Raw genomic sequence first — 27,018 nt, forward strand, 5'->3', positions numbered from 1 at the left:
GGGCTAAGTGAGTAGCAGGAACTCGTCAACTTTATCCAAATGCAATAGCATCAACTTTTGTACATAAATTTTCCTTGGTGTTTTCTAATAATCTAATTTACTTTTCTGTTTCTATATATTTTCATTTCCTAAACATTTCATATAAAAAAGTAATACAGAGCCTGCTGAGCTCCCAGGCTGATCTGCTGCCCTCCAAAGCCCCCTCCAGGTAGCGTGGGTCCTTGGGGGCAGAACAGGAGAGGCAGGCAGGAGGGGCCCTCCAGGAGGAGTGGGTGAGGAGTGGAGGGCGATTGCCCCGCCCACTCCAGCACGGGCAGCCTGCTGAGCTCCCAGGCTGGTGCCTTGCCCTCCAAGGGCCCTCCCTCGCACCCCAGCCACATTGGTCCTGGGGGCATAGGAGTGAGGCTGGGGAGATCAGGAGAAGCAGGCAGGAGGGGCCTGCCTGGACATCAGGAGGAGCAGGAGAGAAGAAGAGGGCCTTTGCTCCACCAACCCAAGCACAGGAGACCTGCTAGGCAGAGGTCTTCTGTCCTCTTCTGTCCTCTGAGACAAGGGATGGGGGGCACGCCTGGGACACTTCTGTCCCTTAAGCCTAAGCCCCACCTCCCACAGCCCCCAGGGCTTTTCCAGACGTGTGGGTCCTGAGCATAGGCCCCAACCACGACCCAAATCTCACACTTGTTTAGGCCCCACCCTCCACAGCCAAGGACTTCCCCCCCTTTTTATTCTTCTTTTCCCTCTTCCTCTTTTTTACTATTGTGGTACTGATATACCTTCTAGTTGTTGACTCATCTACATTTTTATATTTATATTCTTTCTAACATATCTGTTAGTTTCCTAGTCTAATTTTGTTTTTTACTTTGTTATTGTTCTTTTTTTTTGCCACCCCACGCAGCTTGTGGCATTGTGGTTCATGAGACCGGGTTCAGGCAGAAGCTCCTGCAGTGGGAGCTCCAAGTCTGAACCACTGGACTAACAGAGAACCTCAAAACCCAGGGAATATTCATCAGAATGAGGTCTCACAGAGGTCCTCATCTCAGCACCAAGACCCAGCTCTACCTAATAGCCTACAAACTCCAGTGTTGGGAGCCTCAGGCCAAACAACTAGTAAAACAGGAACACAATGCCACTCCTACAAAAGAAAAACAATGAGATGGCAAAAAAAAAAGTCACAGATGAAGCAGCAAGGTAAGCACCTAAAAGACCAAATAAATGAAGAGGAAATAGGCAATCTACCTGAAAAAGAATTCAGAGTAATGATAGTAAACATGATCCTGAATCTCAGAAATAGAATGGAAGCATGGACTGACAAATAACAAGAAATGTTTAACAAAGATCTAGAAGTACTAAAGAACATACAAATCAGATGAAAAACACAATAACTGAAATGAAAAATACACTAGAAAGAATCAATAACAAAATAAATGAGGCAGAAGAACGAATAAGTGAGTTGGAAGATGAAATGGTGGAAATAACTGCCAAGGAGCACAATAAACATAAAAGAATGAAAAGAATTGAAGACAATCTCAGAGACCTCTGGGACAACACTAAACACAACAACATTCAAATTATAGGGTTCCCAGAAGAAGAACAGAAAAAGGGATGGTCTGAGAAAACATTTGAAGAGATTATAGTTGAAAACTTCCCCATGATGGGAAACAAAATAGTCACCCAGGTCCAGGAAGCACAGAGAGTCCCATACAGGATAAACCCAAGGAGAAACACACCGAGACACATAGTAATCAAATTGGCAAAAATTAAAGACAAAGAAAAATTATTGAAAGCAGCAAGGGAAAAACGACAAATAACATACAAGGGAACTCCCATAAGGTTAACAGCTGATTTCTCAGCAGAAACTCTACAAGCCAGAAGGGAGTGGCATGATATACTTAAAGTAATGAACGGGAAAAACCTACAACCAAGATCGCTCTACCCGGCAAGGATCTCATTCGGATTCGATGGAGAAATCAAAAGCTTTACAGACAAGCAAAAGCTAAGAGAATTCAGCACCACCAAAACCAGCTCTACAACAGATGCTAAAGGAACTTCTCTAAGTGGGAAACACAGGAGAAGAAAAGCATCTACAAAAACAAACCCGAAACAATTAAGAAAATGGTCATAGGAACATACATATCGATAATTACCTTGAACGTGAATGGATTAAATGCTCCAAACAAAAGACACAGGCTTGCTGAATGGATACAAAAACAAGACCCACATATATGCTCTCTACAAGGGACCCACTTCAGACCTAGGGACACATACAGACTGAAACTGAAGATATTCCACACAAAACGAAATCAAAAGAAACCTGGAGTAGCAATACTCATATAAGATAAAATAGACTTTAAAATAAAGATTGTTACAAGAGATAAGAAGGGACACTACATAATGATCAAAGAATCAATCCAAGGAGATATAACAATTATAAATGTTTATGCACCCAACATAGGAGCACCTCAATACATAAGGCAACTGCTAACAACTGTGAAAGGAGAAATCAACAGGTACACAATAATAGTAGAGGACTTTAACACCCCACTTACATTAATGGACAGATGATCCAAATAGAAAATAAATAAGGAAATACAAGCTTAAAATGACACAATAAACTAGATTGATCTAATTGATATTTATAGATCATTCCACCCCAAAGTGGCAGAATACACTTTCTTCTCAAGTGCACATGGGACATTCTCCAGGATAGATCATATCTTGGGTCACAAATAAAGCAACAGATGATTTAAGAAAATGGAAATCATATCAAGCATCTTTTCTGACCACAACGCTATGAGATTGGAAATCAATTATAGCAAAAAACTGTAAAAAACAAAAATATATGGAGGCTAAACAGTATGCTATTAAATAACCAAGAAATCACTGAAGAAATCAAAGAAGAAATTAAAAAATACATAGAAACAAATGTCAAAGAAAACAAGATGACCCAAAACCTATGGGATGCAGTAAAAGCAGTTCTAAGAGGGAAGTTCATAGCAATTCAATCTCACCTCAAGAAACAAGAAGTCTCAAATAAACAACCTAACCCTACACCTAAAACAGCTAGAGAAAGAACAAAGAAAACCCAAAGTCAGTAGAAGGAAAGAAATCTTAAAATCAGAGCAGAAATAAATGGAATAGAAACAAAGAAAACAATAGCAAAGATCAATAAAACTAAAAGCTGGTTCTTTGAGAAGATAAACAAAATTGATAAACCCTTAGCCAGACTTATCAAGAAAAAAAGGTAGAGAATGCAAATCAATAAAATTAGAAATGAAAAAGGAGAAATCACAACTGGCATTGCAGAAATACAAAGGATTATAAGAGACTACTGCAAACAACTCTATGCCAATAAAATGGCCAACCATGAAGAAACAGACAAGTTCTAAGAAGGTACAGTTTTCCAAAACAGAAGCAGGAAGAATTAGAAAATATAAACAAACCTATCACAAGTAATGAAATTGAAACTGTGATGAAAAATCTTCCAACAAACAAAAGCCCAGGATCAGATGGCTTCACAGGTGAATTCTATCAAATGTTTAGAGAAGAGCTAACACCCATCCTTCTCAAACTCTTCCAAAAAATTGCAGAGGGTGGAACACGCCCAAATTCATTCTACGAAGCCACCATCACCCTGACAGCAAAACCAGAAATAGGTATCATAATAAAAACAAAGTTATAGGCCAATATCACTGATGAACATAGATGCAAAAATCCTGAACAAAATATGAGCAAAAAGAATCCAACAGCACATTAAAAGGATCATATACCATGATCAGTGGGATTCATCCCAGGGATGAAAGGATTCTTCAATATATGCAAATCAACCAATGTGACACACCACATTAACAAATTAAGGAATAAAAACCATATGATCATCTTAATAAATGCATAAAAAGCTTTTGACAAAATTCAACACAAATTTATGATAAAATACTCTCCAGAAAATAGGCATAGATGAAAATTACCTCAACATAAAAAAGGCCATATAAGACAAACTCACTGCAAGCATCATACTCAAGGGTGAAAAAATAAATACATTTCCAATGAGATCAGGAACAAGACAAGGATGTTAACTCTCACCACTATTTTTTTAAATTTTTTTAATTTAATTTTATTTATTTTTTTATACAACAGGTTCTTATTAGTCATCAAGTTTATACACATCAATGTATACAAGTCAATCCCAATCGCCCAATTCATCACACCACCATCCCCACCCCCCCACGGCTTCCCCCCTTGGTGTCCATACGTTTGTTCTCTACATCTGTGTCTCAACTTCTGCTCTGCAACCCGGTTCACCTGTACCATTTTTCTAGGTTCCACATATATGCATTAATATACGATATTTCTTTTTCTCTTTCTGACTTAGTTCACTCTGCATGACAGTCTCTAGATCCATCCACGTCTCTACAAATGACCCAATATCATTCCTTTTTATGGATGAGTAATATTGCACTGTATATATGTACCACATCTTCTTTATCCATTTGTCTGTCCATGGGCATTTAGGTTGCTTCCATGACCTGGCTATTGTAAATAGTGCTGCAATGAACATTGGGGTGCATGTGTCTTTTTGAATTATGGTTTTCTCTGGGTATATGCCCAGTAGTGGGATTGTTGGATCATATGGTAATTCTATTTTTAGTTTTTTAAGGAACCTCCATATTGTTCTCCATAGTGGATGTATCAATTTACATTCCCACCAACAGTGCAAGAGGGGTCATTTTCTCCACACCCTCTCCAGCATTTGTTGTTTGTAGATTTTCTGATGATGCCCATTCTACTTGGTGTGAGGTGATACCTCATTGTAGTTTTGATTTGCATTTCTCTAATAGTTAGTGATGTTGAGCAGTTTTTCATGTGCTTCTTGGCCATCTGTATGTCTTCTTTGGGGAAATGTCTATTTAGGTCTTCTACCCATTTTTGGATTGGGTTGTTTGTTTCTTTAATATAGAGCTGCATGAGCTGTTTATATATTCTGGAGATTAATCATTTGTCAGTTGACTCATTAGCAAATATTTTCTCCCATTCTGAGAGTTGTCTTTCATCCTGTTTATGGATTCCTTTGTTCTGCAAAAGTTTTTAAGTTTCATTAGGTCCCATTTGTTTATTTTTGTTTTCATTTCCATTACTCTAGGAGGTGGATCAAAAAAGATCTTGCTGTGGTTTATGTCAAAGAGTGTTCTTCCTATGTTTTTCTTAAGAGTTTTATACTGTCTGATCTTAAATTTATGTCTCAAATCCATTTTGAGTTTATTTTTGTGGATGGTGTTAGGGAGTGTTCTAATTTCAATCTTTTACATGTAGCTGTCCAGTTTTCCCAGCACCACTTACTGAAGAGACTGTCTTTTCTCCATTGTATATCTTTGCCTCCTTTGTCATAGATTAGTTGACCACAGGTGTTTAAGTTTATCTCTGGGCTTTCAATCTTGTTCCATTAATCTATGTTTCCGTTTTTGTGCCAGTACCATATTGTCTTGATTACTGTAGCTTAATAGTATAGTCTGCAGTCAGGGAGTCTAATTCCTCCTGCTCCATTTTTTTCCCTCAAGACTGCTTTGGCTATTCGGGGTCTTTTGTGTCTCCATACAAATTTTAACAAGATTTGTTCTACTTCCATAAAAAATGCCATTGGTAACTTGATAGGGATTGCATTGAATCTGTAGATTGCTTTGGGAAGTAGAGTCATTTTCACAGTACTGATTCTTCCAATCCAAGAACATGGTATATCTCTCTATCTGTTGGTATCATCTGTAATTTCTTTCATCAGTGTTTTATAGTTTTCTGCATACAGGTCTTTTGTCTCCCTAGGTAGGTTTATTCCTAGGTATTTTATTCTTTTTGCTGCAATGGTAAATGGGAGTGTTTCGTTAATTTCTCTTCCAGATTTTTCATCATTAGTGTATAGCAATGCAAGAGATTTCTGTGCATTAACTTTGTATCCTGCAACTTTACCAAATTCACTGCTTAGCTCTAGTAGTTTCCTGGTGGCATTTTTAGGATTCTCTATGTATAGTATCATGTCATCTGCAAACAGTGACAGTTTTACTTCTTTTCTGATTTGGATTCCTTTTATTTCTTTTTTTTCTCTGATTGCCATGGCTAAACTATGTTGAGTAATAGTGCTAAGAGTGGACATCCTTGTCTTGTTCCTAATCTTAGAGGAAATGCTTTCAGTTTTTCACCATTGAGGTTGATGTTTGCTATGGGTTTGTTGTATATGGCCTTTATTATGTTGAGGTAGGTTCCCACTATGCCCACTTTCTGGAGAGTTTTTATCATAAATGGGAGTTGAATTTTGTCAAAAGCTTTATCTGCATCTATTGAGATGATCATATGGTTTTTATTCTTCAATTTGTTAATATGTGTATCCCATTGATTGATTTGCATATATTGAAGAATCCTTGCATCCCTGGGATAAATCTGACTTGATCATGGTGTATGATCCTTTTAATGTGTTGTTGGATTCTGTTTGCTAGTATTCTGTTGAGGATATTTGCATCTATATTCATCAGTGATATTGGTCTGTAATTTTCTTTTTGTACTATCTTTGTCTGGTTTTGGTATCAGGGTGATGGTGGCCTCATAGAATGTGTTTGGGAGTGTTCCTTCTTCTGCAATTTTTTGGAAGAGTTTGAGAAGGATGGGTGTTAGCGCTTCTCTAAATGTTTGATAGAATTCACCTGTGAAGTCATCTGGTCTTGGACTTTTGTTTGTTGGAAGATTTTTAATCACAGTTTCAATTTCATTACTTGTGATTGGTCTGTTCATATTTTCTATTTCTTCCTGGTTCAGTCTTGGAAGGTTACACCTTTCTAAGAATTTGTCCATTTCTTGCAGGTTGTCCATTTTATTGGCATAGAGTTGCTTGTAGTAGTCTCTTAGGATGCTTTGTATTTCTACGGTGTTTGTTGTAACTTTTTCTTTTTCATTTATAGTTTTATTGATTTGAGTCCTCTCCTTTTTTTTCCTTGATGAGTCTGGCTAATGGTTTACCAATTTGGTTTATCTTCTCAAAGAACCAGCTTTTAGTTTTATTGATCTTTGCTATTGTTTCTATTTCATTTATTTCTGCTCTGATCTTGATGATTTCTTTCCTTCTGCTAACTTTGGGTTTTGTTTGTTCTTCTTTCTCTAGTTCCTTTAGGTGTAACTTTAGATTGTTTATTTGAGATTTTTCTTGTTTCTTGAGGTGGGCTTGTATAGCCATAAACTTCCCTCTTAGAACTGCTTTTGCTGCATCCTGTAGGTTTTGGATCATCGTGTTTTCATTGTCATTTGTCTCCAGGTATTTTTTGATTTCCTCTTTGATGTCTTCAGTGATCTCTTGGTTATATACTAACGTATTGTTTAGCCTCCATGTGTTTGTGTTTTTTACGTTTTTTTTCCTGTAATGCACTTCTAATCTCATAGCGTTGTGGTCAGAATAGATGCTTGATATGACTTCAATTTTCTTAAATTTACTGAGGCTTGATTTGTTACCCAAGATGTGATCTATCCTGGAGAATGTTCCAGGCGCACTTGAGAAGAAAGTGTAATCTGCTGTTTTTGGATGGAATGTCCTATAAATATCAATTAAATCTATCTGGTCTATTGTGTCATTTAAAGCTTCTGTTTCCGTATTTATTTTCATTTTGGATGATCTGTCCATTGGTGTAAGTGAGGTGTTAAAGTCCCCCACTATTATTGTGTTACTGTCGATTTCCTCTTTTATAGCTGTTAGTAGTTGCCTTATGTATTGTGGTGCTCCTATGTTGGGTGCATATATATTTATAATGTTATATCTTCTTTCTGGATTGATCCCTTGATCGTTATGTAGTATCCTTCCTTGTCTCTTCTGACATTCTTTATTTTAAGGTGTATTTTATCTGATATGAGTATTGCTACTCCAACTTTCTTTTGATTTCCATTTTCATGGAATATCTTTTTCCATCACTTCACTTTCAGTCTGTATGTGTCCCTAGGTCTGAAGTGGGTCTCTAGTAGACAGCATATATATGTGTCTTGGTTTTGTATCCATTCAGCAAGCCTGTATCTTTTGGTTACAGCATTTAATCCATTCACGTTTAAGGTAATTATCGATATGTATGTTCCTATGAACATTTTCTTAATTGTTTTGCGTTTGTTTTTCTAGGTGCTTTTCGCTTTTGCTTGTCTGTAAAGCTTTTGATTTCTCCATCGAATCTGAATGAGATCCTTGCCAGGTAGAGTAATCTTGGTTGTAGGTTCTTCCCTTTCATCACTTTAAGTATATCATGCCACTCTCTTCTGGCTTGTAGAGTTTCTGCTGAGAAATCAGCTGTTAACCTTATGGGAGTTCCCTTGTATGTTATTTGTTGTTTTTCCCTTGCTGATTTCAATAATTTTTCTTTGTCTTTAGTTTTTACCAATTTGATTACTATGTGTCTTGGCATGTTTCTCCTTGGGTTTATCCTGTATGGGACTCATTGCACTTCCTGGACTTGTGTGGCTATTTCCTTTCCCATGTTACGGAAGTTTTCAACTATAATCTCTTCAAATATTTTCTCTGGTCCTTTCTCTCTCTTCTCCTTCTGTGATCCCTATAATGCGAATGTTGTTGTGTTTGATATTGTCCCAGAGGTCTTAGGCTGTCTTCAATTCTTTTCATTCTTTTTTCTTTATTCCGTTCTGCAGCAGTGAATTCCACCATTCTGTCTTGCAGGTCACTTATCTGTTCTTCTGCCTCAGTTATTCTGCTATTGATTCCTTCTAGTGCAGTTTTCATTTCAGTTATTATATTGTTCATCTCTGTTTGTTTGTTCTTTAATTCTTCTAGGTGTTTGTTCTTTAATTCTTCTAGGTCTTTGTTAAACATTTCTTGCGTCTTCTTGATCTTTGCCTCCATTCTTTTTCCGAGGTCCTGGGTCATCTTCACTATCATTATTCTGAATTCTTTTTCTGGAAGGTTGCCTATCTCCACTTCATTTAGTTGTTTTTCTGGGGTTTTATCTTGTTCCTTCATCAGGTACATAGCCCTCTGCCTTTTCATCTTGTTTATCTTTTTGTGAATGTGGTTTTTGTTCCACAGGCTGCAGGCTTGTAGTTCTTCTTGCTTTTGTTGTCTGCCCTCTGGTGGATGAGGCTATCTAAGAGGCTTGTGTAATTTTCCTGATGGGAGGGACTGGTGGTGGGTAGAGCTGACTGTTGCTCTGGTGGGCAGAGCTCAGTAAAGCTTTAATCCACTTGACTGCTGATGAGTGGGGCTGGGTTCCCTCCCTGTTGGTTGTTTGGCCTGAAGCAACACAACACTGGAGCCTGCCTGGGCTTTTTGGTGGGGCTAGTGACAGACTCTGGGAGGGCTCATGCCAAGGAGTACTTCCCAGAACTTCTGCTGCCATTGTCCTTGTCCCCACGGTGAGCCACAGCCACCCCCTGCCTCTGCAGGAGACCCTCCAACACTTGCAGGTAGGTCTGGTTCAGTCTCCCCTGGGGTCACTGCTCCTTCCCCTGGGTCCCGATGTGCACACTACTTTGTGTGTGCCCTCCAACTGTGAAGTCTCTGTTTCCCCCAGTCCTGTCAAAGTCCTGCAATCAAAACCCACTAGCCTTCAAAGTCTGATTCCCTGGGAATTCCTCCTCCTGTTGCCAGACCCCCAGTTTTGGAAGCCTGATGTGGGGCTGAGAACCTTCACTCTAGTGGGTAGACTTCTGTGGTATAAGTGTTCTCCAGTCTGTGAGTCACCCACCCAGCAATTATGGGATTTGATCTCACTGTGACTGCGCCTCTCCTACCATCTCATTGTGGTTTCTCCTTTGTCTTTGGATGTGGGGTATCTTTTTTGATGAGTTCCAGTGTCTTCCTGTAGATGATTCTCCAGCAGCTAGTTGTGATTCTGGTGTTCTCACAAGAGGGAGTGAGAGCACGTCCTTCTACTCCACCATTAACCTCCATGTCTTTGCATGGGACACTCCCGCTGTCCCCAAAGCCTTGTCTCCTCTTTTGCAATTAACTGATTCCTATTAATGCTTTAAGAGTCTGGCTTCATTTCCTTAACTCTCACCACTATTATTCAACATAGTTTTGGAAGTTATAGCCACACAAATCAGAGAAGAAAAAGAAATAAAATAATACAAATTGTAAAAGAGGAAGTAAAACTGTCAGTGTTTGCCGAAGACGTGACACTATACATAAAAATCCTAAAGATGTCACCAGAAAACTACTAGAACTAATCAATAAATTTGGCAAAGTTGCAGGATACAAAATTGATGCACAGAAATCTCTGGCATTCCTACACACCAACAACGAAAAATCAGAAAGAGAAATTAAGGAAACACTCCCATTTACCATTGCAAAAAAAAAAAGAATAAAATACGTAGGAATAAACTTGCCTAAGGAGGTGAAAGCCTTGTACTCACAAAACTATAGAACACTGATGAAAGAAATCAAAGGTGACATAAACAGATGGAGAAATATACCATGTTCTTGGATTGGGAGAATCAATACTGTGAAAATGACTACATTACCCAAAGCAATCTACAGATTCAATGCAATCCCTGTCAAACTACCAATGGCAGTCTTCACAGAATTAGAACAAAAAGTCTTGAAATTCCTGTGGAAACAAAAAAGACCCCGAATAGCCAAAGCAATCTTGAGAAAGAAAACCAGAGTTGCAGGAATCACGTTCCCCAACTTCAAACTATACCACAGAGCTACAGTAATCAAGACAGTATGGTATTGGCACAAAAACAGAAATATAGATCAGTGGAACAGGATAGAAAGCCCAGAGATAAATCCATACAAATATGGGGACCTAATTTATGACAAAAGAGGCAAGAACATACAATGGAGAAAAGACAGCTTCTTCAATAAGTGGTGCTGGGAAAACTGGACAGCTACATATAAAAGAATGAAATTAGAACACTAACACCATACACAAAAAAAAACTCAAAATGGATTAAAGACTCAGATGTAAGACCAGACACTGTAAAGCTTTTAGAAGAAAACAGGAAAAACACACTTTGACATAAACCACAGCAAGATCTTTCTTGACCAACCTCCTAGAGTAACAGAAATAAAGACAAAAATAAACAAATGGGGCTTAATTAAACTTAAAAGCTTTTGCACAGCAAAGGGAATCATAAACAAGACAAAAAGACAACCCTCAGAATGGGAGAAGATATTTGCAAATGAAACAACAAAGGATTAATCTCCAAAATATACAAACAGCTCATGGATCTCAATATCAAAAAAACAAACAATCCAGTTAAAAAATGGGTAGAAGACCTAAATAGACATTTCACCAAGGAAGACATACAGATGGCCAACAGGCATATGAAAAGATGCTCAGCATCACTAATTATTAGAGAATTGTAAATCAAAACTACAGTGAGGTATCACCTCACGCTGGTAAGAATGACCATTATCAAAAAAGCTAGAAACAATAAATGCTGGAAAGGGTGGGATGAAAGGGAACCCTCCTACACTGTTGGTGGGAATGTAAATTGATACAACCACTATGGAAAACAGTATGGCGATTCCTTAAAAAACTAAAAATAGAACTACCATACGATCCAGCAATCCCACTACTGGGCCTATACCCTGAGAAAACCATAATCCAAAAAGAGATATGCACCACAATGTTCATTGCAACACTATTTACAATAGCCAGGATATGGAACCAACCTAAATGTCCATCGACAGTTGAATATGGCACATATATACAATGGAATATTACTCAGCCATAAAAAGAAATGAAATTGAATTATTCGTAGTGATGTGGAGGGACCTAGAGTCTGTCATACAGGGTGAAGTAAGTCAGAAAGACAAAATCAAATACCGTATGCTAATGCATATATACAGAATCTAAAAAAAAAAAAAAAAGTGGTGCTGATGAACCTAGTTGCAGGGCAGGAATAAAGAGGTATACCTAGAGAATGGACTTGATGACATGGGTTGGGAGGGCAAAGCTGTGGTGAAGTGAGATTAGTATCGACATATATACACTACTGAATGTAAAATAGTTGGCTGGTGTGAAGCAGCATCATAGCACATGGAGATCAACTCGATGCTTTGCGAAGACCTAAAGGGGTGGGATAGGGAGGATGGGATGGAGGCTCAAGAGGGAGAGTATACGGGGACATGTGTATGCGTATAGCTGATTCGCTTTGTTGTGCAAAAGAAACTAACAATGTATTGTGAAGCAATTATACTCCAATAAAGATCTAGTAAAAAAAAATAAAGTAATACAATATACAGTCACTTATGCCTGGTTTGTTTTAGCTGAGCATAATAAGGTTCAGCCACATCATAGCATGTATCTGTAGTTAATTCCTTTTTATTGCTCAATACCATCCCATTCTATGTATACCATATTTTGTCTATCTAGTCACAAAGTGTATGTCACTTAGGTTGTTTCCAAGTTTTGTTATTATGAATAATGCTGCAAAGACCATCCATATGTAAGTCTCTGTGTGGAAACATATACCATTTCTCTTGAGCTTACAACCCCTGGTGTGGCTGAATTGCTAGGTCATGTTAAAAAATTATGCTTACTATTCTAAGAAACTGCAAAAATGTTTTCTAAAGTGCATCATTTTACATTACCACCAGCAATGCATGAGTATTCTCTTTTCTTCACATACTCTTCAACATATGTAGTTATCTGTCTTTTCATTCTTTTTTACATATTGCTGGAAAGAATTTGATAGCAGTTTTGTCCAGAATTTTAATTATATTTTCATAAGAGATACTGTAATTTTCTCTTTTTGTAGTATCCTTTAATATTTTCACTTCCATGATTTTCTCACTTTGTAAAATTAACACAAAAGTGTTCTTTTTCCCCTCTATTTTCTAAAAAAGATTCTGTGAGAGAAGTACTTGTGATGCCACTTGGGGGCAGGAGTTTTCTATAAGTAGAGTTTTTCTCTTTTTTTTTTTTTTTTCATCGCTATAGGACTATTCAGATTTTATATTATTCCTGAGGAATATTTGGTCGTCTTTATCTTTAAAGTAATTTTTCCTTTTTATTTAAGATGCCCAGTTTATTGTCATGCAACTGTTTGTGAGAGTCTCTGATACTTATTTTATTGTGTGATATGTAAGATATCTTCTCTTTCATTCTTGATACTGATAATTTATATTTCCCCACTCTTTTCTTTGAGCACTCTAGCTAGGATTTTATTTTTGCATAACTTTTTTTTCAAGTTATAAAATTTGTTTCATTGATTTTTCCTGTTTCTCTTCTCTTTTCTATTCATTTGATTTCCTCTTTTACCTTTAGTATGTATTATCTTCTAAATAATTTGGGTTTAATTTGCTGTTTGTTTTCTAGCTTAAGGGGAAAACAGATAACTTATTCAAGAATTTTCTTCATTTTAATGTCATTATTTAAAGTTATAAATTTGCCTCTAACTCACTTTTAACACTATCCAACAACTTGTGACACTGTTTTTGTATTACCATTTGCTAAAAATAATACATTACTATAATTTTTATTACCCATGGATATGAGCTGTTTAATTTGCATATATTTGGGGTTTTCATTCAGATATTTTTATTTATTTCTAATTTACAGAAATATTTATAGTATTTCAATAATTTAAAGTTTATTCAGGCTTTTTTGTGGTGGAGCATATGGTCTAAATTGGTAAATATGCCTTATGCACTTGAAAACACTATATATTTTTCAGTTGTTGAAGTATAATATTGCACAGATATCAGTTAAAATGGTTGTTTTTGTGGCTTTCTAAATAATTAATACCATTTTTGTTTAATTTTTCAATCAATTATTGAGAGAGGACTTTAAAATCTCCATCTGAGATTTTGTCTTTACCTTTGTCACAGTTTTTTTCCTTCCTCTATTTTTGTGCTATTATCATTATTATTATTATTATTATTATTTGCAGTATGCGGGCCTCTCACTGTTGTGGCCTCTCCCGTTGTGGAGCACAGGCTCAGCGGCCATGGCTCAGGGGCCCAGCTGCTCCGCGGCATGTGGGATCTTCCCGGACCGGGGCACGAACCCGTGTCCCCTGCATTGGCAGGCAGACTCCCAACCACTGCATCACCAGGGAAGCCCTGTGCTATTATTAAATTAATACACATCTGGATATATTAGCACTTTTCTATGTTATTAAGGTGATAAAGTAACTTTTTTTTGAAGTGCATGCAGTGAAGTAGCTTAAGTAGAGTGCACATTGCTTGTCATGTAAAAGGTGCTGAATAAATCATTTTTTATTGAAGTATAGTTGCTGTACAATATTATACAAGTTACAGGTGTACGACAGTGATTTACAATTTTTAAAGGTTATACTCCATTCATAGTTATCATAAAATATTGACTCTATTCCCAACAACGCACAACATATTCTTGTAGCTCATCCCGCACCTAACAGTTTGTATCTCCTACTCCTTTCCCTTAACTTTTTTATCATTAAGAAAAATACATTTTTATCTCCATTAGCATTTCTTGTCTTGAGATCTGTTTTAACTAGTATCATCATAGCTTCATAACAATTTCTGCATCCATTTATTTGTGCCACTGTTGGCAGAAATTTTACTTCAACTTAGGTTATAAAATTCTACAATATATATACAATGGAATATTACTCAGCCATTTAAAAGAATGAAATAACACCATTTGCAGCAACATGGATGGACCTATAGATTGTCATACTGAGTGAAGTAAGTCAGATAGAGAAAGAAAAAAATATTATATTGCTTATAAGCAGAATCTAAAAATAAATGATACAAAGAACTTAAAAAACAGAAACAGACTCACAGACTTAGAGAACAAACTTATGGTTACCAGTGGGGAAGGGATAGTTAGGGAGTTTGGGATTGACATGTACATACTGCTATATTTAAAATGGATAACCTACTGTATAGGACCTACTGTATAGCACAGGGAATTCTGCTCAATATTATGTAACAACCTAAATGGGAAAAGAATTTGAAAAAGAATAGATACATGTATATATATAATTGAACCACTTTGCTGTACCCCTGAAACTATCACAACATTGTTAATCAACTATACTCCAATGTAAAATAAAAAGTTAAAATAAATTCTACAACACATTGCTATTGTTTTTTGTTTCTTTAAAGAGTCAACCATCTATTAAACTTAAAACTGGATAAAAGTATTTTACACTTACCCATTTAGTTATAATTTATATTGTTCTACATTCCTCTGTATAGATCTATGTTTCTATGTGATATAATTTGCCTTTGGCCTATAGTACTTTCTTTGTCTTCCTTCCTTCCTTCCTTCCTTCCTTCCTTCTTTCCTTCCTCCCTTCCTCTCTCTCTCTCTCTCTCGATTTTTCTTCTTTCTGCAGGCTTGCTAGTAAAAATGTTTTATAATTGTTTGTTTATCTCCAAGTCTTTGTTTCACTTTCATTTATCAAGCATGTTTTCTCCTGATAAAGCTATACAGTCTGCCATTTTTTTTAAAGCTTTAAAGACGTCATCCTATTGTCTGTTAACCTTGTGTACTGTTTCTATTTAGAAATCAGTGGAATTTTTTGGTTTTTCTTTATATGTAAATTGATTTTGGGGTGTTTTTGCTTTGTGTTCTGATTGCCTTTTAAATTTCCTATTTACACTGGTTTTCACTGACTTAGGTATGATCTACCTAAGGTTGTTTTTCTTTTTGTCTTGCTTTGGGGTTGTTGTTTTGTTGATATATGAGTTAATATTATTTCATAAAATTTGAAAAATGTGTGCATTAGTTCTTCTAACATTTATTTCTGCTTTGATTTTTATCTTCTTTTTTTTTTCTTTTTTTCCCCTATTCCTCTGTGCTTCAGCTTAGACAGCTTCTCTTGACCTATCTTCAAATTTTAACTAATCTTTTCTTTTGCAGTATTCAATCTGTCTTTAAATTCCTCTATTATGTTATATATGTTTCAGTTCTAGACTTTTTATCTATCTCCTTATATTCTTTATAGTTATCAGTAGAAAATCTTCATTGGTTCCATTACATCCATTATTTACATTAAATCTTTAGACATGTTTATAATAGCATTTTCTAAGCCCTTAACTTAAAACTCCAACATAAAGTTGTTTCTCAGTCTACATTTATTATTTATTTATTTAATTCCTAGTTGGTGAAATTTTATTGCTTCTTCACAACTCTTGGAACTATCTTAATTGTATTCCAGATGTTATGAATGCTGTCTTGTAAAGAATCTGAGTTTTCTTTTCTTCTCTTAAAAGTAAATTATGGTGTAAATATAATATAAATATAAGTAGCTAAGAGGAAAAATATACTAACAAATGACTAAAGCAAAAAATTTTGAATGGTTAAAAATGTCATATAAACAACATTTATTAATACGTAGGTACTAGCAATTAAATTATTATAGAAAGAAAAATTTAAAAAGAAAAATTGTTTTAAATGTTGAATCTGAAAGAGTATAGATTTTTAACCAACTATCTCAGCAATGTATATGAGTAGATATTTCTCATCTTTTTAAGTGTTTTGTTGTTCTAACTTGATTTCAAGCTCTTTGAGGACTATAATATTTGCTTAGCTGTGCTTAAAAACCCAAGAATATATTCCTTAATAGTAAGTTAGTATGACTTGGTACAGATCACTAAACTATAATTATTAGAGAAATATGATAGCTATGTAAGTGAATTCTTGGAGTGAAATAAACAATGATGGGATTTATTTGAGCTAGAAAAGCTCACTACACATGAAAGTTATAATTCAGCTATCCAAGAATAAGAGTCTCAGACCCTCACTAAGTTACTTAGGTTCCTTGTGTCTTGTAAAATGTCTCTTTCCTCAATATTTGATAATCATTTAATGATAACTATGTATATATTGTTGACTAGGGATATTAAGAATGTTTATGAGATTATTTAAAGGCAAAGCATAATGAGATAACTAGATAACTAATGGAGATATTATGAAGTTATATTTTTGACTGTATTTTGAATAAGCACTTTGAACTAAGAATCAGGACAGCTGTAGTTGTCAGTAAACTGTAGGATCCAAAAGAGGGTATCTATCCTAGGGGTGTATGTGTACATTTGTGTGTGTATCCTAATTGTATTATGTCATTTATAAAGTAAAATTCAATTGTAATGATCAAAGAATATTCAATTTAAGGATGAATATTTAATTTATTTGAAAAATATGTGAAAAAATGATAAAAATTATAGTTGATAGTATCTTTTATATAGATTCAGTAAAAATAAATTCAATTATGAATATTTTAAAGTCTGGATATATCTACCTACATTTTCTAGTTATTGTTTAATGGCCAGGAATTGTACTTATCATGTTCTATTTAGCATTTCAATTTTGGTTATCTAGCTTTCATTAGTAAAGTAAGTACGACTTTTATTGCTTTGAAATTTCTTGTTGGAAAAAGTTACATGTGGGTATTGATTTTTCTTCATGCAAGTTCTAATTGCTTATTTCCTGCACCAGTTGATATAAATTGTTCATTAATGATTTTTTGTTCCTTCTTTGCATCACTGATTAGTGATTTGTGTCTCAGATAAGTTTGAAATAACATGGCTTAAAATAAAGATTACTCAGCCATAAAAAGGAACAAAATTGGGTCATTTGTTGAGATGTGGATGGATCTAGAGACTGTCATACAGAGTGAAGTAAGTCAGAAAGAGAAAAACAAATATCGTATATTAACGCATATATGTGGAACCTAGAAAAACGGTACAGATGAACCGGTTTGCAGGGCAGAAATTGAGACACAGATGTAGAGAAGAAACGTATGGACACCAAGCGGGGAAAGCGGCAGGGAGTTGGAGGTGGGATGAATTGGGCGATTGGGATTGACATGTATACACTGATGTGTATAAAATTGATGACTAATGAGAACCTGCTGTATAAAGAAATAAATAAAATAAAATTCAAGAATTAAAAAAAAATTTAAAATAAATAAAAAATAAAGACTTGAAAGTAATGCTCAGTTTTACTAAGTCTGTGTTTTTTGAAAACAAGATTTAGATGTAAATAAATGGGAAAAAAAACTGGTAAATTATTACTACCTCTTTACATGAAAAAAAAAAACCTCTCTCTCTCTTTCTCCAACCCCCCTTTCTCCTTCTTCTCCTTTCTTCTACTTTAGGCCTGACAAATATCACCATGCCCTCCTATTGGGGAAGCTAGTAAAGTACTCTTGTTCAGGCTTCAGAGGCGGCACTAGGCCTCTCTCTGATCGGACAATGACGTTGAAGCTGGCTGAGTGCCTAACTGCTGAGCTACACCCAGGCCAGCAGGGGTGGCGAAAGTTTGCACTATAAACCACTAGATAAGACAGAGAGTAAGTCATGGGACTTCTCGCACCTTGAGGGTCTGGCCAGCCCCCAGGGATCACGGACATTCCAAGACTTACGGGTTAGGACCTAGGCATTTATGACAGCAACCAGAGCTGCAAACTTGCACATAGGCTGATTGTTATCAGCCTGCGGCCTGGTGCTAAAAGCTGGGCTCCTTCGAGTGGCAAACGTTAAGTCTCACCTGTGGGATGGACGTACCATCCGGGACCTTACCAACTGGGACTCCAGATTGATGTTCAAGGGACTTCCCAGCACTGCTTGGATCTGGATGTAGGTGCTTCCCCAATTCGGTGATGTATAAACCTCTGTCTTTACTATTCTTTCTTAGTTAGTTATACTATTCTTTTCTTTATTAGTATACTGTGGTATTTGTTAATTCAATAAACTCTCTCTAAATTCTTGTTTTACTGAGTGTAGAGTGGTTACTTTGCCAGCGAATGCTACGAACCTTGAAACTGAAAGTAAGGCTTTCGGCAAAACACCTCCACAAGGTGGAAGGCTACTGTACCCATACAGTGGAAATATTCTTACAACACGTCCTTGCTTCTCTTCCTCTGTGAATCAGAAAAGCTCTATGATCTGAGTTTACTAGATACATAGAGAAATTCTAGATATGTAGAATTACTTTCTACATTCATTTCAAAACCTAACTTTCAAAATTATTATCTCACACCAACAAATAATAATTTGACTTTCAAAACACAACAGTAAGCTAGTAAGTCTAGTCACTAGTATACCCTTTCTTGAAGCACCAACTATTTGATACAGTGAAGGAAGGTCCCAGAACTAAATGACTTAGAGTGGATAAACACAAAAATCTGAGGAAACATTTTCAAAATAATTATAACTATCGTACATAAAGAAACATATAATCAAATGAATATATCACCATAAATATCATATAAGTGTACATTTCAGTGTGGTGCTTATGTATTCAAGCTATCTTCCTTTGATAATTATTGAACTGATAGGTATGGGCTAGAGTCTGCTGAAGCTCCTTTTAAATTCATTTCAGTTTAGGTATTTTTCTTTTGATTATTAAGTCCTTTAGTTGTGTGTCCTAAATGTTGGCAGGTTTTTGTCTCATATTTCTAAAATAGTCCTAAAATCTACAATCAACACACATCTGGATAACATAACTTAACAAAATTGGCCAAAGACAGAAAACACTTTCTGTGTGGTCCTAAAACCATTATTACTAACAATTTTTAAAGAATGGTATCCATATATATTTTACAGTCAATGAACATTAGTTAAATTATTATTGTGCTGAATAAAAATATTACATACTGCATGATTCCTTTGATATAGTATTACATTCTCAAAGTGACAAAACCATACTGACAGACATTGATCAGTGGTTGCCAGTGGTTAGTTTGGAGAGAAGGTGTGACTGTAAAGGGAAAGCACAAGCGAGCTTTGTAGTGATGGGAACTGTTCTGTGTCCTGATTATGGTGTTAGTTACACAAATCTATACATGTGTTAAGTTCTATGGAACTGTACACCATAAATATATATCTATGATGTAGAATAATTTAAATAATTAGTATAGTAAAATTTCTTTGTTATATTTACTTTCATTTAGGTCATTCATTTTTATGTCAATAAACAGAAACATAAAAATAATCTAAACATCAGTGAAAGAAGAAAAATATAAAACAGGTGGAATCATAACAGAAAGATTATTGAGGCAAATATAATTATTGAAAATTTATGATGTGTCAGACAATTTGCTAGATGTTCAATATTAAAGTGCTTGTGTGTGTGTGTGTGTGTGTGTGTGTGTGTGTGTGTGTTGGTGTACAGAGACAGAATTAAACCTAATTAATCTGTAGCTTTGGCATTTTTCAATTTAAATATAACAAGCTTGAGATGAAGAGCAGTTTTAAGTTTAGCAAATTCTGATTTGCTTAAAATATCCATGCAAGGTTTGACTATTGGCATACATCATACTTGATTTGAGCCTGCTTTTATTTCTAGATACTGCAACTATTCCCTCTATACGTAACAAATCTGTAGCTATTGCTAGCTTATTTTGAAACCTCAAAGGAACAATCACATCTTATCCGTGGCAACAGTAACTTGGAAACATACCATTTAACAGGTAAACCACAGACGAGCAACATTTGTTAAAAATTCAGAATCTCAGGCCTCAGCTCAGACATGTTAAATCAGAATCTATATTTACACAGATAGCCAGTGGTTTGTCTGCATAATAAAGTTAGAGAATATGGACCTAGGTTAACCTGTAGTTCTATAAATTTGGCAATCAACTAATAACTGATGGTCATGGCTCTACCTGCAAAATGGACTTGTTTCTCTCCATTACATGCCAAAATTTTCTTTGAGAAACTGTCATCATGTCCTACTTGATCTAATTCAATTAAAACTATTTAATGATACCATTTCCACTTACCTTCTCTTCAAACATTGCTCTGTCAAGCAGCAGCCAGAGTGATCTTTTCTAAAAAGAAAAGGTCATGCAATTCTGATTAAAATATTTCAAAAATCCCCACCCATTTCTGTTCTAGTCATCTGCTTCTGCATAACAAATCATCCAACAACATAGTGGTATAAAACAACCACCATTTTATTACAAAGATTCTTGGTTCAGAATTTCAAAAAGCACATAGCATAAATACTTCTTAAATTCTTTATGATATCTGGGCTTTCATTCTGGGTGACTGAAAGAGCTACAGGTGTTCTGCATGGCTGGAGACTAGGACAACCGGGTCTGTAGCATCCATTTTTGTGGTATTTTCCTCACACACATATCTAGTGCCTGAGCAAGGATGGTGGAAGGACTGGACAGCAGGATGGTACCAGGGTACACAAACTTCTGACATAGTAACTAAGAGCTGCAAGAGCAAATGTTCCCAGTGGCCAAGGCAGATACTGCACAACCATTTATGACCTAGTTATGGTCATGGAAGTCTCATAGAGTCACTTCCACTATATTGGAAAAAGGAGTCACAAGTCTGGCCATATTTAACAGGAGTGGCCGTAAATCCTACTTCAACATTAGAGGAGTGTCAAAGAACACCTATCAAGTTTTAAAACGATCACAGTACACCTTCTGGACAAAAATTTTTTATAGTCTTCCCAAATGAAAAATGCACTTGCCTTTCCCCAGACCTCAAATAGTTGTACTCCTTTTTAAAGTAATATTATCATTAAGTGAAATCCAGAATAAAAGGGATTGAAATGTGTAAGCTTGCTTTCTGCAGAAAGAAGCATGGAGACTTTTAATCTTATAAAATGTCTTCTTTTAGTCCAAGCTGATAAAATTCTTATAAGAATGTTTTGGGTCTCTTAAGTATCGGTTAGACTCCATCAGACACACGTCACTCATACAAATCTTTTAAGATACTCCCTTCTCCATCTTGATCTCCTTTGAAGCTTCTCTGCAACACAACCCTTAAGATTTGCAGAAGCTCTCTTGTTTAGTGAAGTGGATTTAAAAATCATGACAACATTCATAGAAGACCTTTTGTCTATTTAAAAATATTTTTGAGACAACACCTTAAATCTTTACAAGGTCTTAAAAAGAGTTTTATTTATTGTGCATTCAATTTTTACCCTGAGAACACATTTTCCTGACAATAACCTCGATTTTCCATTTACCCTGTGACCAATAAAACACTAAGATCTACCAGTAATATTTCTAAGATAAGCTAAAGTGGAATTTCTGATAGAAATATCATGGATAAAATTGTCTACACAGAAAACCTAAAATATAAACCCAAAACCTAAAATATAAATTTTTGCATGATATCAAAATCTATTTGAATATAAACTAGGCCTTATAAAATACAAGAGGCATACATAAACAACATATAATACATATGCATATAGAATTTAAAAGGCAGTAAATTTAAGAAACTACATGAGGGCTTATACTGAGAAAGGGAGTCACTGCATGTGATTTGGAGATAAAGACTGACATAACTTGGAGATAAAGGCTGACTAAACAACGTGAAATATCTGAGGAAAATTTACAATATCAACACTATGCCAAAAATTCCCTAGTGATTCCATTTCTTGTTTCAGACACAAATTGGACCCAAAATTAGCATATTCTGATTTCCCCATTTCTGTGTTTTTATTTTTTATTTATTTACTTTTTTAACACCTTTATTGGAGTATAATTGCTTTACAATGGTGTGTTAGTTTCTGCTTTATAACAAAGTGAATCAGTTATACATATACATATATTCCCATATCTCTTCCTTCTTGCATCTCCCTCCCTCCCACCCTCCCTGTCCCACCCATCTAGGTGGTCACAAAGCATTGAGCTGATCTCCCAGTACCATGCGGTTGCTTCCCACTAACTATCTATTTTACATTTGGTAGTGTATATATGTCCATGCCACTCTCTCACTTCATCCCAGTTTACACTTCCCTCCCTGTGTCCTCAAGTCCATTCTCTATGTCTGCGTCCCTATACCTGTCCTGCCCATAGGTTTGTCAGAACCTTTCTTTTTCTTAGATTCCAAATATATGTGTCAGCATACAGTATTGTTTTTCTCTTTCTGACTTACTTCATTCTGTATGACAGACTCTAGGTCCATCCACCTCACTACAAATAACTCAATTTCGTTTCTTTTTATGGCTGAGTAATATTGCCTTGCATATATGTGCCACATCTTCTTTATCCATTCACCTGTCCATGGACACTTAGGTTGCTTCCATGTCCTGGCTATTATAAATAGTGCTGCAATGAACATTGTGGTACATGACTCGTTTTGAATTATGGTTTTCTCAGGGTATATGCCCAGTACTGGGATTCCTGGGTCATATGGTAGTTCTATTTTTAGTTTTTTAAGAAACCTCCATACTGTTCTCCATAGGGACTGTATCAATTTACATTCCCACCAAAGTTCAAGATGGTTCCCCTTTCTCCACACCTTCTCCAGCATTTATTGTTTGTAGATTTCCTGATGATGGCCATTTCTTCCCGGTGTGAGGTGATACCTCATGGTAGTTTTGATGTGCATTACTCTAATAATTAGTGATGTTGAGCATCTTTTCATGTGTTTGTTGGCCATCTGTATATCTTCTTTGGAGAAATGTCTATTTAGGTCTTCGGCCCATTTTTGGATTGGGTTGTTTGTTTTTTTTTTGATATTGACCGGCATGAGCTGCATGTGTATTTTGGAGATAAATCCTTTGTCAGTTTCTTCGTTTGCAAATATTTTCTCCCATTCTGAGGGTTGTCTTTTTGTCTTATTTATGGTTTCCTTTGCTGTGCAAAAGCTTTTAAGTTTCATTACATCCCATTTTTAAATTTTTGTTTTTACTTCCATTTCTCTAGGAGGTGGCTCAAAAAGGATCTTGCTTTGATTTATGCCATAGGGTGTTCTGCCAATGTTTTCCTTTAAGAGTTTTATAGTGTCTGGCCTTACACTTAGGTCTTTAATCCATTTTGAGTTTATTTTTGTGAATGGTGTTAGGGAGTGTTCTAATTTCATTCCTTTACATGTAGCGAACTAGTTTTCCCAGCGCCACTTATTGAAGACACTATCTTTTCTCCATTGTATATTCTTGCCTCTGTTATCAAAGATAAGGGGATCATCTGTGCGTGAGTTTATCTCTGGCCTTTCTATCTTGTCCAATTGATCTATATTTCTGTTTTTGTGCCAGTACCATACTGTTTTGATTACTGTAGCTTTGTAGTATAGTCTACTGAAGTATAGACTGTAGTATATACTGTAGCATAGTCTCCCTGAAGTCAGGGAGCCTGATTCCTCCAGCTCTGTTTTTCATTCTCAAGATAGCTTTGGCTATTCAGGGTCTTTTGTGTTTCCACACAAATTATGAAAATTTTTGTTCTATTCTGTGAAAAATGCCATTGGAGTTTCATAGGGATTGCATTGAATCTGTAGATTGCTTTAGATAATATAGTCATTTTCACAATATTGATTTTTCCAATCCAAGAACATGGTATATCTCTCCATCTGTTGGTATCATCTTTAATTTCTTCCATCAGTGTCTTATAGTTTTCTGCAAACAGGTTTTGTCTCCTTAGGTAGGTTTGTTCCTAGGTATATTGTTCTTTTTGTTGCAATGGTAACAGGTTTTCCATTTTATTGGCATAGAGTTGCTTGTAGTAATCTCTCATGATCTTTTGTATTTCTGCAGTGTCAGTTGTTACTTTTCCTTTTTCATTTCTAATTCTATTGATTTGAGTCTTCCTCCTTGTTTTCTTGATGAGTCTGGCTAAGGGTTTATCAATTTTGTTTATCTTCTCGAAGAACCTGCTTTTAGTTTTATTGATCTTTGCTATTGTTTCCTTCATTTCTTTTTCATTTATTTCTGATCTGATATTTATGATTTCTTTCCTTCTGCTAACTTAGGGTTTTGGTTGTTCTTTCTCTAATTGCTTTAGGTGTAAAGTTAGGCTGTTTATTTGAGAGTTTTCTTGTTTCTTGAGGTAGGACTGTATTGCTATAAACTTCCCTCTTAGAACTGCTTTTGCTGCAACCCATAAGTTTTTGGCCATCGTGTTTTCATTGTCATTTGTTTCTAGGTATTTTTTGATTTTCTCTTTGATTTCTTCAGTGATGGCTTGGTAATTTAGTATCATATTGTTTAGCTGCCATGTGTTTGTATTTTTCACAGTTTTTTTTCTGTAATTGATATCTAGTCTCAGAGCATTGTGGTCGGAAGAGATACTTGATATGATTTCAATTTTCTTAAATTTACCAAGTCTTGATTTGTGACCCAAGATATCATCTATCCTGGAGAATGTTCCATGAGCTCTTGAGAAGAATGTACATTCTGTTGTTTTTGGATGGAATGTGCTATAAATATCAATTAAGTCCATCTTGTTTAATGTGTCATTTAAAGCTTGTGTTTCCTTATTTATTTTCACTTTGGATGACCTGTCCATTGGTGGGAGTGGGGTGTTAAAGTTCCCTACTATTATTGTGTTACTGTCAATTTCCCCTTTTATGTCTGTTAGCATTTGCCTTATGTATTGAGGTGCTCCTATGTCAGGTGCATAAATATTTATAATTGTTATATCTTCTTCTTGGATTGATCCCTTGATCATCATGTAGTGTCCTTCTTTGTCTCTTGTAATAGTCTTTATTTTAAAGTCTATTTTGTCTGATATGAGAATTGCTACTCCAGCTTTCTTTTGATTTCCATTTGCATGGAATATCTTTTTCCATCCCCTCACTTTCAGTCTGTATGTGTCCCTAGGTCTGAAGTGCGTCTCTTGTAGACAACATATATACGGGTCTTGTTTTTTGATCCATTCAGCTGGTCTATGTCTTTTGGTTGGATATTTAATTACATTTAAGGTAGTTATCAATATGTATGTTCCTTATACCATTCTCTTAGTTGTTTTGGGTTTGTTATTGTAGGTCTTTTCCTTCTCTTGTGTTTCCCGCCTAGAGAAGTTCCATTAGCATTTGCTGTAAAGCTGGTTTGGTGGTGCTGAATTCTCTTAACTTTTGTTTGTCTGTAAAGGTTTTAATTTCTCTAATCTGAATGAGATCCTTGCTGAGTAGAGTAATGTTGGTTGTATGTTTTTCCCTTTCATCACTTTAAATATGTCCTGCCACTCCCATCTGGCTTGCAGAGTTTCTGCTGAAAGATCAGCTGTTAATCTTACGGGGATTCCCTTGTATGTTATTTGTTGTTTTTCCCTTGTTACTTTTAATATTTTTTCTTTGGATTTAATTTTTGATAGTTTGATTAATATTTGTCTTGGCATGTTTTTCCTTGGATTTATCGTCTATGGGACTCTCTGCACTTCCTGGATACGATTATTTCGTTTCCCATATTAGGGAAATTTTCAACTATAATCTCTTCTAATATTTTTGCAGACCGTTTCTTTTTCTCTTATTCTTTTGGGACCCCTATTATTCGAATGTTGGTGCATTTAATGTTTTCCCAGAGGTCTCTGAGACTGTCCTCAATCCCTTTCATTTTTTTTTCTCTATTCTGCTCTGTGGTAATAATTTCCACTATTTTATCTTCCAGGTCACTTATCCGTTCTTCTGTGTCAGGTATTCTGCTATTGATTCCTTCTAGAGAATTTTTAATTTCATTTATTGTGTTGTTCATCATAGATTTTTTTGCTCTTTAGTTCTTCTAGGTACTTGTTAAATGTTTCTTGTATTTTCTCCATTCTATTTCCAAGATTTTGGATCATCTTTACTATCATTACTCTGAATTCTTTTTCAGGTAGACTGCCTATTTCCTCTTCATTTGTTTTGTCTGGTGGGTTTTTACCTTGCTCCTTCATCAGCTGTGTGTTTCTCTGTCTTCTCATTTTGCTTAACTTACTGTGTTTGGGGTCTCCTTTTTGCAGGCTACAGGTTCATAGTTCCTGTTGTTTTTGGTGTCTGCCCCCAGTGGCTAAGGCTGGTTCAGTGGGTTGTGTAGGCTTCTTGGTGGAGGGGACTGGTGCCTGTGTTCTGGTGGACGAGGCTGGGTCTTGTCTTTCTGGTGGGCAGGACCAGGTCCATGGTGTGTTTTGGGGTGTCTGTGAACGTACTGTGATTTTAGGCAACCTTTCTGCTAATGGGTGGCGTTGTGTTCCTGTCTTTCTAGTTGATTGGGGGGTTCTGGCTGACTCAGGCTGGGGGGACCGAGGGGTATGAAATGCAGGATGAGCCTGTGGTGGCAGAGGCCATTGTGACATTGCAACAGGCTGAGGTGTGCCATGTGTTCTCCCGGAGGAAGGTGTCCCCTGATCACGGGACCCTGGCAGTGGCGGGCTGCACAA

At 35.9% G+C, this 27,018-nt stretch overlaps 1 pseudogene; it reads right to left on the bottom strand.

Annotated features, from left to right (window-relative positions):
* The window catches only part of LOC113628641 (poly(A) polymerase alpha pseudogene), a 123,694-nt pseudogene that overhangs the window by 1,783 nt on the left and 94,893 nt on the right, over nt 1-27,018 (bottom strand).

The sequence above is a fragment of the Aethalodelphis obliquidens genome, unplaced genomic scaffold (assembly GCF_003676395.1).
Source record: "Aethalodelphis obliquidens isolate GAN/ISIS:26980383/991018 unplaced genomic scaffold, ASM367639v1 scaffold24, whole genome shotgun sequence".
Lineage (NCBI taxonomy): Eukaryota > Metazoa > Chordata > Mammalia > Artiodactyla > Delphinidae > Aethalodelphis > Aethalodelphis obliquidens.